At 39.4% G+C, this 14,163-nt stretch overlaps 1 non-coding gene across 1 annotated transcript; it reads left to right on the top strand.

The window, feature by feature from the left end:
* Window positions 1-13,977: 13,977 nt before the first annotated feature.
* LOC130937667 (small nucleolar RNA R71) lies at window positions 13,978-14,085 on the top strand. The gene has a single exon (XR_009068874.1). It is a non-coding gene; the product is annotated as a small nucleolar RNA R71 (small nucleolar RNA).
* The last annotated feature ends 78 nt before the right edge of the window (window positions 14,086-14,163 follow it).

Here is a 14,163-nt window from a genome sequence, read left to right as displayed (position 1 = left end):
GTCGAATTCAAAGGAAAAGGGAGCTATGTCACCGTCAGCTTCCGCCAAACAAAAGTAATGCCAGCGTGTAAAGAAGGAAGATACTAACATTTTTATCGGATTAAATTTTTTATTGGAATTACGGATTTCAAGAAATCGAATTCGAAAGTTTGGAGGTTTCATGATTTCTCTCTTCCTCACCCACGGTCTCTCTCTCGGTTTGTCTCTTTCTTTCTCAATTCCTCACCCACGGTCTCTCTCACTTGGTTTGTCTCTTTCTTTCTCAAATTCCATCCAGTTAAATGAATGAATGAAGCCTGTTTTATATATATATATATATATATATATATATATATATGGTTATACATAAGCTACGTTTTGGCTTTCCTTCTGTTGCTTTCACAATGGCTTCGGCCAAGTAAATGATTCCCTTTCTTTTATTCCCTTATTAAACTTATTAATTAATTAATTAATTAATTAATTAATAATAATAATTATTTTATTTTTTTAAAATATCTTATTATATTAAAAATTATTTAAAAAATCTAATAAATTTTAAACTCAAAGTATCATAAAACTTAATTTAATTACTTTTAGAAAAATAATTTTTTTAAATAAAATAATAAATAATGAATAACTCATTATTTAATTTTTTAAAAATTCGAGGTGTTATATTCTACCCACCTTACAAAAATTTTTGCCCTCAAAAATTGTTATATTAGAACAAGTTTAAATTCAAACTAAAGAAAATAAGATCCACAAAGAGAAGTAGAAGAATATCAAAGATAATGTTTGGAAGAGGTGAGGTAGGTAATTAGGATTGCAGGCAAACAAAGGTACATGGGGACAATAAGGTTTGGTCGGGAAATAATCAGATCACAGTCTAAGAAAATTTAAGGCAAGAATTCCAATGAAGATAATGAAAGAAGAGATGGCACGAATTCTTGTAGCATGAATAAAGGGTATACTTTAGAGCGAATCTTTAAAATGTAACTTCTAACATTCCTAAACCCCTTAATTCGCATTACCTATTACTTTTATTTCGTCCATGATAACCATTAGTGTTTCAATATACATAAATCATCAATATTATGTTGGCCAGACCTAATAGCATGAGGAATGTATCGGTCAACTAACAGTATTAATCATTAGATAGTCATGTATCTGAAACTCAAACTCTTGTCATTGGGACAAATTCTATTACATGATAGAGACTTAGAGTATGCAGTGAAGTATAGTCAGTCCATTCTCAAAGTTCTAAAAGGAACGAACTGCTCTGATACCATAATGTAACACCCTAGCACCTCATGATTGTACTAAAAGTCCGAGCACTACTTACCTCTAAAACTTTTTATTATATACTATCTTTATTTAATATTGAGTCTTTGCGAATACAAACCGAAACTTTAATTAAGAAAATGAAAGGAGACTTTATTTTAAATCGCTTAATCACAAAAGTATATATATTCACATAGCTTTATATACATAGACTTATTCAAAAATCCTCAAATGTAAGTCTTACCCCTCTAAAAAATAAAATAGTAAACGACGAGGAGAAAATAAAATCTAAGAACTTAACTCATAAACTCAATCTTCTATGCTCCTGTAGCTCCGCACAAAAACTTTGCATCTATAGATAAAAATGGTAGAAATAGGAAGCAAGAACTGGAGAGTTCTTAGTAGGGTCGGGGAGTATAGTTATATTTATTATTCAAATCTAAAACTCATATTTTTCTTATTTAAAATTTTGTACAAAACAGCACTCCATACATTTCTCTGCTTACTAAGAAACTATTTTAATCAAAACTTACCGTTAATCCTACCAATCAAAGCTTCCGGCCCAACTCAAATCAACTTGGCCTCTGGCCCAAATTAAATCAAAATCAAAACTCAGTCACAAAATAGAATCAATCACAAGCACAAACAATAGAAGACAAACACAATTAGAGAGCAATAGCAAGTACAACAAATAACAATTAGATAGAAATTATCAGATAGGCAAACCAAAATACTTAAGCATACCTAGACAGAGCAAAAAAATGCAGTATGATGCATGCATGTCCTACTGGCCGTGAGTTCAAGTGTCAGTTATATCGCCAGAACCCGACACATCCGGCAGCTAACCCGGATATCATCCTCTTGAAAATCGATGAGCAGTACACCACCACGAACTCCACCATTACGAGTGGTACACCATCACGAACCTCACAAGATCTTCAATTGGAAAAATAACACACACGTGGGCAGTTGATGAGCGGATAATTTATACACTTTTTGGTATTATTTTTAGGTAGTTTTAGTATGTTTTAGTTACTTTTTAATATATTTTTATTAGTTTTTATGCAAAAATCACATTTCTGGACTTTACTATGAGTTTGTGTATTTTTCTGTGATTTCAGATATTTTTTGCTGAAATTGAGGGACCTGAGCAAAAATCTGATTCAGAGGCTAAGAAAGGACTGCAGATGCTGTTGGATTCTGACCCTCCTACACTCGAAGTAGATTTTCTGGAGCTACAGAAGCCCAATTGGCGCGCTCTCAATTGCGTTGAAAAGTAGACATCTTGGGCTTTCCAGCAAGGTATATTAGTTCATACTTTGCCCGAGATTTGATGGCCCAAATAGGCATCCAAACGCCCACCAGAGACCCTTTTCTGGCGTAAAATGCCAGAACTGGCACCAAAGCTGGTGTTTAACTCCAAGGATGGCCTATGCATGTGAAAGCTTCAAGACTCAGTCCAAACACACACCAAGTAAGCCCCGGAAGTGGATTTCTGCACTATCTACTCATTTTCTGTAAACCTAGTTTACTAGTTTAGTATAAATAGTACTTTTTACTATTTTATTCCAAGTCTTTGACCTTTTAGGAGTTCTTCGAACCCTTTTTGGAGGCTGACCATTCGGCCATGCCTATACTTTTTGTTCCTATGTATTTTCAACGGTGGAGTTTCTACACCTCATAGATTAAGGTGAGGAGCTCTGTTGTTCTTCGAGTATTAATGCAAGTATTATTGTTTTTCTATTCAATTCACGCCTACTTCTCCTCCAAGATATACTCTTGTACTTAATTCAGTTAAGTCAGAATGAAGGGGTGACCGTGACAATCACCCAATCTTCGTTACTCGCTTAGCCAAGATCCGCGTGCCTGACAACCACAAAGCAGTCTACATGATGTTCAACATAGTCATTGGACGACAGTTGGAGTATATTCTCTTTGGTCTCTGATCCACGGATCTAAATCACCTCTCCTGACAACAGAGCATTTGAATCCGTGACGTTAGAGCCTTCGTGGTATAAGCTAGAATCAATTGGCAGCATTTTTGAGATCTGGAAAGTCTAAACCTTGTCTGTGGTATTCCGAGTAGGATCTGGGATGGGATGACGGTGACGAGCTTCAAACTCGTGACTGTTGGGCACAGTGACATTGTGCAAAAGAATAAATATATTCTATTCCGACACGATCGAGAACCGATAGCTGATTAGCCATGCGGGAAACCATAGAGGACATGTTTTCACTGAGAGGACGATGGTAGCCATTGACAACGGTGATTCACCAACATACAGCTTGCTATGGAAGGGAGTACGCATGATTGGATGAGGACAGTAGGAAAGCAGAGGTTCAGAGGCAACAAAGCATCTCCAAACGCTTATCTGAAATTCCCACCAAGGAACTACATAAGTAACTTTATTTTATTTTATGTTTTATTTTTCTTTTTATTATCAAATCCTCATAACCATTTGAATCCGCCTGACTGAGAATTACAAGATGACCATAGCTTGCTTCAAGCTGTCAATCTCCGTGGGATCGACCCTTACTCACGTAAGGTATTACTTGGATGACCCAGTGCACTTGCTGGTCAGCTATGCGGAGTTGTGAAAAGTGTGAACCACGATTTCGCATACCAGCGGTAAATAACCACGATCCTCACAAAAACATTCACAACCCGTGGGTGATAAACAATCACGATTCCTATGTCCATCGGGACACTGGACAAGCAGTATACCACCACGATCCTTGCCAGGTCATAGCTCAAATTGAAAACCACAATCTTTTTAAAATCTTGACCTGGAGCAAGTGGGACTAAGCCACAACCTTTGCATACTGCCCAGATCTTTCCAAATACTAAAATCCCTCTTTAAAAAAAATAATTCAAATCTATTTCTCTTTCATTAAACTCCTTTTCTTGATAAATCAAATTCAAACATAATACTTTTCTCGATAAAACTCAAAACATAATTATTTCTTTAATAATTCAAAATCAGCTAATATAATTTTTAAAGCTTTGGAAAATCCATTTTTACTCCCAAAATAATCAAAAACACCCCAGGTAGCTATTCATACATAACCGAATCAAAATCTCAAGCAAACGATAATAATTCAACATAAACTCATTCAAACTCAAACAGTAAGTAATCAAACCAACGTTCACTTATCAAATCCAGGTTTAATTATTATAAAATTACCAAAACCTTACCTCCATATGAAATCAAAACAACGGAAGCTTCGGAGAAGCTTTCTGATTGAGCTGCTAAAGAGAAAAATGTTAGAAATCGTCTATGCCTCGTAGAACTCCAATTGACCAAACTTAAGAGGAAGGGGAACTACGTTACTGTCAGCTTCCATCAAACAAAAGTGATGCCAGCATGTAGAGGAGAAATATATGAACACTTTTATTGGATTAAATTTTTTATTGAAATTACAGATCTCAAGAAATCAAAGCCAGAAGTTTGAAGGTTCCATGGTTTCTCTCCTCCTCACCCACGGTCTCTCTCTCACTCAGTTTCTCTCTTTCTTTCTCAAATTTCATTCGGTTAAATGAATGGATGAAGCCTAAGTTTTATATATATATATAATATATAATATATATATATATATATATATATATATATATATATCATTCCTTTATTCCCTTATCAAACTTATTAATTAATTAATTAGTAAATAAATAATAATAATTATTATTATAATAATAATTCTTTTATTTTTTTAAAATATCTTATTATTAAAAATTATTTAAAAATCTTAATAGATTTTAAACTCAAAGTATCATAAAATTTAATTTAATTAATTTTAGAAAAATAATTTTTTTTAAATAAAATAATAAATTATGAATAATTTATTATTTAATTTTTCAAAAACTTGGGGTGTTATAATGATCACTGTTGACCCTGTGAGTGTAAGAGTGAGGGTCTTCTCTAGTCAGAGGTAACTGAAGTACATCCCTCACCCTCTCTGGACCGAACTCTAGGATCCTTCCTCGGACTATAGTGTGCCAGTTGTTCAGGTCGGGGTTCTTGCCTTTGATATGCTTGTAAGTCATCCAAGCATTGGCGTAAAACTCCCGAACCATTAAAATCCATCATCAGTCATGGGGTTGCACAAAAATTTCTAACCCCTCCTTAGAATCTACTCTCGTATCTCCGGATACTCATGTGGATATAAATCAAATCGCACCTCCGGGATCACCTTCTTCTTGCTTACAATCTCATAGAAGTGATCCTCGTGGGTCTTGAAACTAAATCGGTTCACATCAAAAGAATCGGTCGTTGGAGCTTTATCCATCCTAGAAGAGGATTTTCCAGTCTTGAGTGCCATATAGAATAATCACAAAGAGAAGAAGCGAAGCACCCCAACACCAAACTTAGAAGGTTTGCTCATCTTGAGCAAAGAAAAAGAAAAAATTGGAGAGGAAAATAGAAGGTGAACCGAAGAAAGAATGAGAACAAAAATTGGAGGATAAAAAGAAATTTGATGGGAGAGAGGTGGTGGTGGGAATAGAGGGGTGAAAGACATAAAGAAAGGTGGAAAGGAAATATTGTTGTGGGAGTGGTGAAAGATGAAAAAGAATAGGGTTTTTATATAGGGGGAGCTTCGGTAACTGGGAGGGGAGTGGGGGGTGTGGGTAAAAGTGAATGGAGTAAATAGGGTTGGGTTGGTTGAAGTTAGGTAATGGGAATTGAAGAAGAAGTTAATGGGGGGAAGGGAATGTGTGTAATGGTAAAATGGGGATATGGAAGAGAGGTTTTTGGGGTTTGAAACCTGATTGGGGTTATTGGTGGGTGTGGGGCCCACAGTTGATTCTCATTTTCCTTTTTGTGTTAACCATTCAGCGCTGTTGGCGCTAAACGCCATCTCTGGCATTTAGCTCTACAACGTTTTGAAGCTTGTGCCATTTTGGGCGCTAAACGCCCACTCTGGTGTTTAGTGCCACTAAGTTTTCCATTTTTTTTGGGACGAGGGCTTAACACCGAGTGAAAAGAAACCAATTTGAATTTGGTGCCATTTCTGGCACTGGGCGTTTAGCGCCCTGCGAGGCAGTGGCCTTGTCTTGGGAGTTCTGCATGCTGGCGTTAAACGTCCAGGTTCGCGTATAGCGCCAGTGTCAACGTGAAAACTCCTTGAAATTTGTGCTCCTTGGCGCTGAACGCCCAGCCTGGTATTTAGCACCACCCAAACAGAGAGCTCCCTTGGAATTTGTGCCATTTTTTGTGCTAAATGCCTAGCCTGGCATTTAGCACCAGAGCACCCAAATTAAATCCTCTCCAGGGTGTTTTGTTCTTCCTTCAAATTTCTCCTGTTTCTATTCTAAACACTTTGCATGACCACAAACATAGATAAACCAAGGAAAATGATGAATAAAAATCATAAATAAATGAAAATCAAACCGATCACAAAATCAAAGGATACTCATGGTTGGGTTGCCTCCCAACCTTCTTTAACGTCAATAACTTGACATTCAGTTCTGCTAAGTCAGCGTATAAGCGGACCTCTGGCGATCAATCTCACCTCTAAGATAATGCTTCAGTCTCTGGCTGTTGATAGTGAATCTTCTATCTGAGTTCTCTTCCTGAAACTCCATATGACCATACGGTGACACTCTAATTACCACAAAAGGTCCTGACTACCGGGACTTCAGCTTCCCGAGAAAGAGCTTGAGCCTTGAGTTAAATAGTAGAACTTTCTGGCCTGGCTCAAATGCTCTTGGGGCTATTTTCTTGTCATGTCACAACTTAGTCTTTTCCTTGTAGAACTTGGCATTCTTATTAGCAGAATTTCTAAACTCATCAAGCTCATTCAGTTGAAGCAGCCGCTTCTCTCTTGTAGCATTGGCATCAAAGTTCAAGAATTTTGTTGCCCAATATGCTCTGTGCTCCAACTCCACTGGCAAGTGACAGGCCTTACCATAGACCAACTGATAGAGGGACAAACTAATAGGATTCTTGAATGCTGTCTGATATGTCTAGAGAGCATTATCAAGCTTCCTAGCCCAGTCCTTTTTTGAAATATTAACAGTCTTCTCTAGAATCCGCTTGAGTTCTCTGTTTGAGACCTCAATCTGTCCACTTGTCTAAGGGTGATAAGGGGTTGCTATCATATGATGGACACCATATCTCTGCAAAAGGGAGTCCAACTGTCTATTGCAGAAGTGGCTTCCTCCATCACTAAAGAGAGTCATTGGGATACCAAACCGGCTAAAGATATATATCTGAAGAAAGCTCATCACCACTTTGGTGTTATTAGTAGGTAAAGCCACTGCTTCTACCCACTTGGGCACATAATCCACTGCCACCAAGATGTAAGTATTTGAGTATGTTGGTGGGAAAGGACCCATAAAATCAATACCCCACACATCAAACAACTCAATCTCTATGGTATGCGAAATTGTGATCACTACTTTTCACAACTCAAATAATCCCTAGTAATGGCCCCAAAGACTTGGTGCTCAATACCATGGCATAAACACAACTTCGCACAACTAACCAGCAAGTGCACTGGGTCGTCCAAGTAATAAACCTTACGCGAGTAAGGGTCGATCCCACGGAGATTGTTGGTATGAAGCAAGCTATGGTCACCTTGTAAATCTCAGTCAGGCAGACTCAAATGGGTATAGATGATGAATAAAACATAAAGATAAAGATAGAGATACTTATGCAATTCATTGGTGAGAATTTCAGATAAGCGAATGGAGATGCTTTGTCCCTTCCGTCTCTCTGCTTTCCTACTGTCTTCATCCAATCCTTCTTACTCCTTTCCATGGCAAGCTTATGCAAGGGTTTCACCGTTGTTAGTGGCTACCTCCCATCCTCTCAGTGGAAATGTTCAACGCACCCTGTCACGGCACGGCTATCCAGCTGTCGGTTTTCGATCATGTCGGAATAGAATCCAGTGATTCTTTTCCGTTTGTCACTAACGCCCCACAATCGCGAGTTTGAAGCACGTCACAGTCATTCAATCATTGAATCCTACTCAGAATACCACAGACAAGGTTTAGACCTTTTGGATTCTCTTGAATGTCGCCATCAGTTCTAGCCTATACCACGAAGACTCTGATCTCACGGAATGGCTGGCTCGGTTGTCAGGCGAGCGCTCGGTTGTCAGGCGATCAACCATGCGTCGTGTATCAGGAATCCAAGAGATATTCACCCAATCTAAGGTAGAACGGAGGTGGTTGTCAGTCACACGTTCATAGGTGAGAATGATGATGAGTGTCACGGATCATCACATTCATCAAGTTGAAGAACAAGTGATATCTTGGAACAAGAACAAGTGAATTGAATAGAAGAACAATAGTAATTGCATTAATACTCGAGGTACAGCAGAGCTCCACACCTTAATCTATGGTGTGTAAAAACACCACCGTTGAAAATACATAAGAACAAGGTCTAGGCATGGCCGTGAGGCCAGCCTCCCAATAATCTAAGAACTAGATGTCCAAAGATGATCCTAAGATCAAGAATGATCCGAAGATCAAGAATGATCCGAAGATGTCAAATACAATAGTAAAAGGTCCTATTTATAGGGAACTAGTAGCTTAAGAATTACAAAGATGAGTAAAAGACATAAAAATCCACTTCCGGGCCCACTTGGTGTGTGCTTGGGCTGAGCAATGAAGCATTTTCGTGTAGAGACTCCTCTTGGAGTTAAACGCCAGCTTTTGTGCCAGTTTGGGCGTTTAACTCCCACTTTGGTGCCAGTTCCGGCGTTTAACGCTAGGAAATCTGTAGGTGACTTTGAACGCCGGTTTGGGCCATCAAATCTTAGGAAAAGTATGGACTATCATATATTGCTGGAAAGCCCAGGATGTCTACTTTCCAACGCCGTTGAGATCGCGCCAATTGGGCTTCTGTAGCTCCAGAAAATCCACTTCGAGTGCAGGGAGGTCAGAATCCAACAGCATCTGCAGTCCTTTTCAGTCTCTGAATCAAATTTTTGCTCAGGTCCCTCAATTTCAGCCAGAAAATACCTGAAATCACAGAAAAACACACAAACTCATAGTAAAGTCCAGAAAAGTGAATTTTAACTAAAAACTAATAAAAATATACTAAAAACTAACTAAATCCTACTAGAAACATACTAAAAACAATGCCAAAAAGCGTACAAATTATCCGCTCATCACAACACCAAACTTAAATTGTTGCTTGTCCCCAAGCAACTGAAAATCAAATAAGATAAAAAGAAGAGAATATGCAATGAACTCCAAAAACATCTATGAAGATCAGTATTAATTAGATGAGCGGGGCTTTTAGCTTTTTGCTTCTGAACAGTTTTGGCATCTCACTCTATCCTTTGAAATTCAGAATGATTGGCTTCTTTAGGAACTCAGAATCCAGATAGTGTTATTGATTCTCCTAGTTAAGTATGATGATTCTTGAACACAGCTACTTTATGAGTCTTGGCCGTGGCCCAAAGCACTCTGTCTTCCAGTATTACCACCGGATACATACATGCCACAGACACATAATTGCGTGAACCTTTTCAGATTGTGACTCAGCTTTGCTAGAGTCCCCAATTAGAGGTGTCCAGGGTTCTTAAGCACACTCTTTTTGCCTTGGATCACAACTTTATTTCTTTCTTTTTCTTTTTCTCCCTTCTTTTTTTTCTTTTTTTTTTTGTATTCACTGCTTTTTCTTGCTTCAAGAATCATTTTTATGATTTTTCAGATCCTCAGTAACATGTCTCCTTTTTCATCACTCTTTCAAGAGCCAACAACTTTAACATTCATGAACCACAAATTCAAAAGACATATGCACTGTTTAAGCATACATTCAGAGAACAAAAGTATTGCCACCACATCAAAATAATTAATCTGTTATAAAATCTGAAATTCATACAATTCTTCTCTTTTTCAATTAAGAACATTTTTCATTTTAAGAAAGGTGATGGATTCATAGGACATTCATAACTTTAAGGCATAGACACTAATGATCATAAGACACAAACATAGATAACCATAGAGCATAATTTTTGAAAAACAGAAAAATAAAGAACAAGGAGATTAAAGAACGGGTCCACCTTAGTGATGGCGGCTTGTTCTTCCTCTTGAAGATCTTATGGAGTGCTTGAGCTCCTCAATGTCTCTTCCTTGCCTTTGTTGCTCCTCTCTCATGATTCTTTGATCTTCTCTAATTTCATGGAGGAGGATGGAATGTTCTTGGTGCTCCACCCTTAGTTGTCCCATGTTGGAACTCAGTTCTCCTAGGGAGGTGTTCAGTTGCTCCCAATAGTTTTGTAGAGGAAAGTGCATCCCTTGAGGTATCTCAGGGACTTCATGATGAGTGGGGTCTCTTGTTTGCTCCATCCTTTTCTTAGTGATGGGCTTGTCCTCATCAATGAGGATGTCTCCTTCTATGTCAACTCCTACTGAATAACAGAGGTGACAAATGAGATGAGGAAAGGCTAACCTTGCCAAGGTAGAGGACTTGTCCGCCACCTTATAAAGTTCTTGAGCTATAACCTCATGAACTTCTATTTCTTCTCCAATCATGATGCTATGAATCATGATGGCCCGGTCTAGAGTAACTTCGGACCGGTTGCTAGTGGGAATGATTGAGCGTTGGATAAACTCCAACCATCCCCTAGACACGGGCTTGAGGTCATGCCTTCTCAATTGAACCGGCTTCCCTCTTGAATCTCTCTTCCATTGGGCGCCCTCTTCACAAATGTCAGTGAGGACTTGGTCCAACCTTTGATCAAAGTTGACCCTTCTAGTGTAAGGGTGTTCATCTCCTTGCATCATGGGCAAGTTGAATGCCAACCTTACATTTTCCGGACTAAAATCTAAGTATTTCCCCCGAACCATTGTAAGCCAATTCTTTGGGTCCGGATTCACACTTTGATCATGGTTCTTGGTGATCCATGCATTGGCATAGAACTCTTGAACCATCAAGATTCTGACTTGTTGAATGGGATTGGTAAGAACTTCCCAACCTCTTCTTCTAATCTCATGTCGGATCTCCGGATATTCACTCTTTTTGAGTTTGAAAGGGACCTCAGGGATCACCTTCTTCAAGGCCACAACTTCATAGAAGTGGTCTTGATGCACCCTTGAGATGAATCTCTCCATCTCCCATGACTCGGAGGTGGAAGCTTTTCCCTTCCCTTTCCTCTTTCTAGAGGTTTCTCCGGCCTTGGATGCCATAAATGGTTATGGAAAAACAAAAAGCAATGCTTTTACCACACCAAACTTAAAAGGTTTGCTCGTCCTTGAGCAAAAGAAGAAAGAAGAGAGTAGAAGAAGAAGAAATGGAGGAGAGGGAGATGGCTTTGTGGTTCGGCCAAAGGGGGGAGAAGTAGTGTTTAGAGTGTGTGAAAATGAAGGAGTGAAGATGGGTTTATATAGGGGTGAAGAGAGGGGTAGGGTTCGGCCATTATGGGTGGGTTTGGGTGGGAAAGTGGTTTAAATTTGAATGGTGAGGTAGGTGGGGTTTTATGAAGGATGGATGTGAGTGGTGAAGAGAAAGATGGGATTTGATAGGTGATGGGTTTTTGGGGAAGAGTGGTAGAGGTGATTGGTGAATGGGTGAAGAAGAAGAGAGAGGGTGGTGGGGTAGGTGGGGATCCTGTGGGGTCCACAGATCCTGAGGTGTCAAGAAAAAGTCATCCCTGCACCAAATGGCATGCAAAATTGCATTCTGAGCCAATTCTGGCGTTAAACGCCGGGCTGGTGCCCATTTCTGGCGTTTAACGCCAAGTGCTTGCCCTTTTCTGGCGTTTAACACCAGTCTGGTGCCCCTTTCTGGCGTTAAACGCCCAGAATGGTGCCAGACTAGGCGTTAAACGCCCATCTGCTAGCCTTACTGGCGTTTAAACGCCAGTAGATTCTTCCTCCAGGGTGTGCTATTTTTCTTCCTGTTTTTCATTCTGTTTTTGCTTTTTCAATTGATTTTGTGACTTCTCATGATCATCAACCTACAGAAAACATAAAATAGCAAAAGAAAATAGATAAAATATAACATTGGGTTGCCTCCCAACAAGCGCTTCTTTAATGTCAGTAGCTTGACGGAGGGCTCTCATGGAGCCTCACAGATGCTCAGAGCAATGTTGGAACCTCCCAACACCAAACTTAGAGTTTGAATGTGGGGGTTCAATACCAAACTTAGAGTTTGGTTGTGGCCTCCCAACACCAAACTTAGAGTTTGACTGTGGGGGCTCTGTTTGACTCTGTTTTGAGAGAAGCTCTTCATGCTTCCTCTCCATGGTGACAGAGGGATATCTTTGAGCCTTAAACACAAAGGATTCTTCATTCACTTGAATGATCAATTCTCCTCTGTCCACATCAATCGCAGCCTTTGCTGTGGCTAGGAAGGGTCTGCCAAGGATGATGGATTCATCCATGCATTTCCCAGTCTCTAGGACTATGAAATCAGCAGAGATGTAATGGTCTTCAACCTTTACCAGAACATCCTCTACAAGTCCATAAGCTTGTTTCTTTGAATTGTCTGCCATCTCTAGTGAGATTCTTGCAGCTTGTACCTCAAAGATCCCTAGCTTCTCCATTACAGAGAGAGGCATGAGGTTTATACTTGACCCTAAGTCACACAGAGCCTTCTTGAAGGTCATGGTACCTATGGTACAAGGTATTGAAAACTTCCCAGGATCTTGTCTCTTTTGAGGTAATCTCTGCCTAGACAAGTCATCCAGTTCTTTGGTGAGCAAAGGAGGTTCATTCTCCCAAGTCTCATTACCAAATAACTTGTCATTTAGCTTCATGATTGCTCCAAGGTATTTAGCAACTTGCTCTTCAGTGACATATTCATCCTCTTCAGAGGAAGAATACTCATCAGAGCTCATGAATGGCAGAAGTAAGTCCAATGGAATCTCTATGGTCTCATTTTGAGCCTCAGATTCCCATGGTTCCTCATTAGGGAACTCATTGGAGGCCAGTGGACGTCCATTGAGGTCTTCCTCAGTGGCGTTCACTGCCTCTTCCTCCTTTCCAAATTTGGCCATGTAGGTCATGTTGATGGCCTTGCACTCTCCTTTTGGATTCTCTTCTGTATTGCTTGGAAGAGTACTAGGAGGGAGTTCAGTAATTTTCTTGCTCAGCTGTCCCACTTGTGCCTCCAAGTTTCTAATGGAGGACCTTGTTTCAGTCATGAAACTTTGAGTGGTTTTGATTAGATCAGAGACCATGGTTGCTAAGTCAGAGTGGTTCTGCTTAGAATTCTCTGTCTGTTGCTGAGAAGATGATGGAAAAGGCTTGCCATTGCTAAACCTGTTTCTTCCACCATTATTGTTGTTGAAACCTTGTTGAGGTCTCTGTTGATCCTTCCATGAGAAATTTGGATGATTTCTCCATGAAGAATTATAGGTGTTTCCATAGGGTTCTCCTAGGTAATTCACCTCTTCCATTGAAGGGTTCTCAGGATCATAAGCTTCTTCTTCAGATGAAGCATCCTTAGTACTGCTAGGTGCATTTTGCACTCCAGACAGACTTTGAGAAATCAAATTGACTTGCTGGGTCAATATTTTGTTCTGAGCCAATATGGCATTCAGAGTATCAATCTCAAGAACTCCTTTCTTCTGATTTGTCCCGTTGTTCACAGGATTCCTTTCAGAAGTGTACATGAATTGGTTATTTGCAACCATTTCAATTAGTTCTTGAGCTTCTGTAGGCGTCTTCTTCAGATGAAGAGATCCTCCAGCAGAGCTATCTAAAGACATCTTGGACAGTTCAGACAGACCATCATAGAAAATACCTATGATGCTCCATTCAGAAAGCATATCAGAGGGACACTTTCTGATCAATTGTTTGTATCTTTCCCAAGCTTCATAGAGGGATTCACCTTCCTTCTGTCTGAAGGTTTGGACTTCCACTCTAAGCTTACTCAATTTTTGAGGTGGAAAGAACTTTGCCAAGAAGGCATTGACTAGCTTTTCCCAAGAGTTCAGGCTTTCTTTAGG

Source organism: Arachis stenosperma, chromosome 6 (assembly GCF_014773155.1).
Source record: "Arachis stenosperma cultivar V10309 chromosome 6, arast.V10309.gnm1.PFL2, whole genome shotgun sequence".
In the NCBI taxonomy this organism is placed as follows: domain Eukaryota; kingdom Viridiplantae; phylum Streptophyta; class Magnoliopsida; order Fabales; family Fabaceae; genus Arachis; species Arachis stenosperma.
This window is presented reverse-complemented; position numbering and strand designations above follow the sequence as displayed.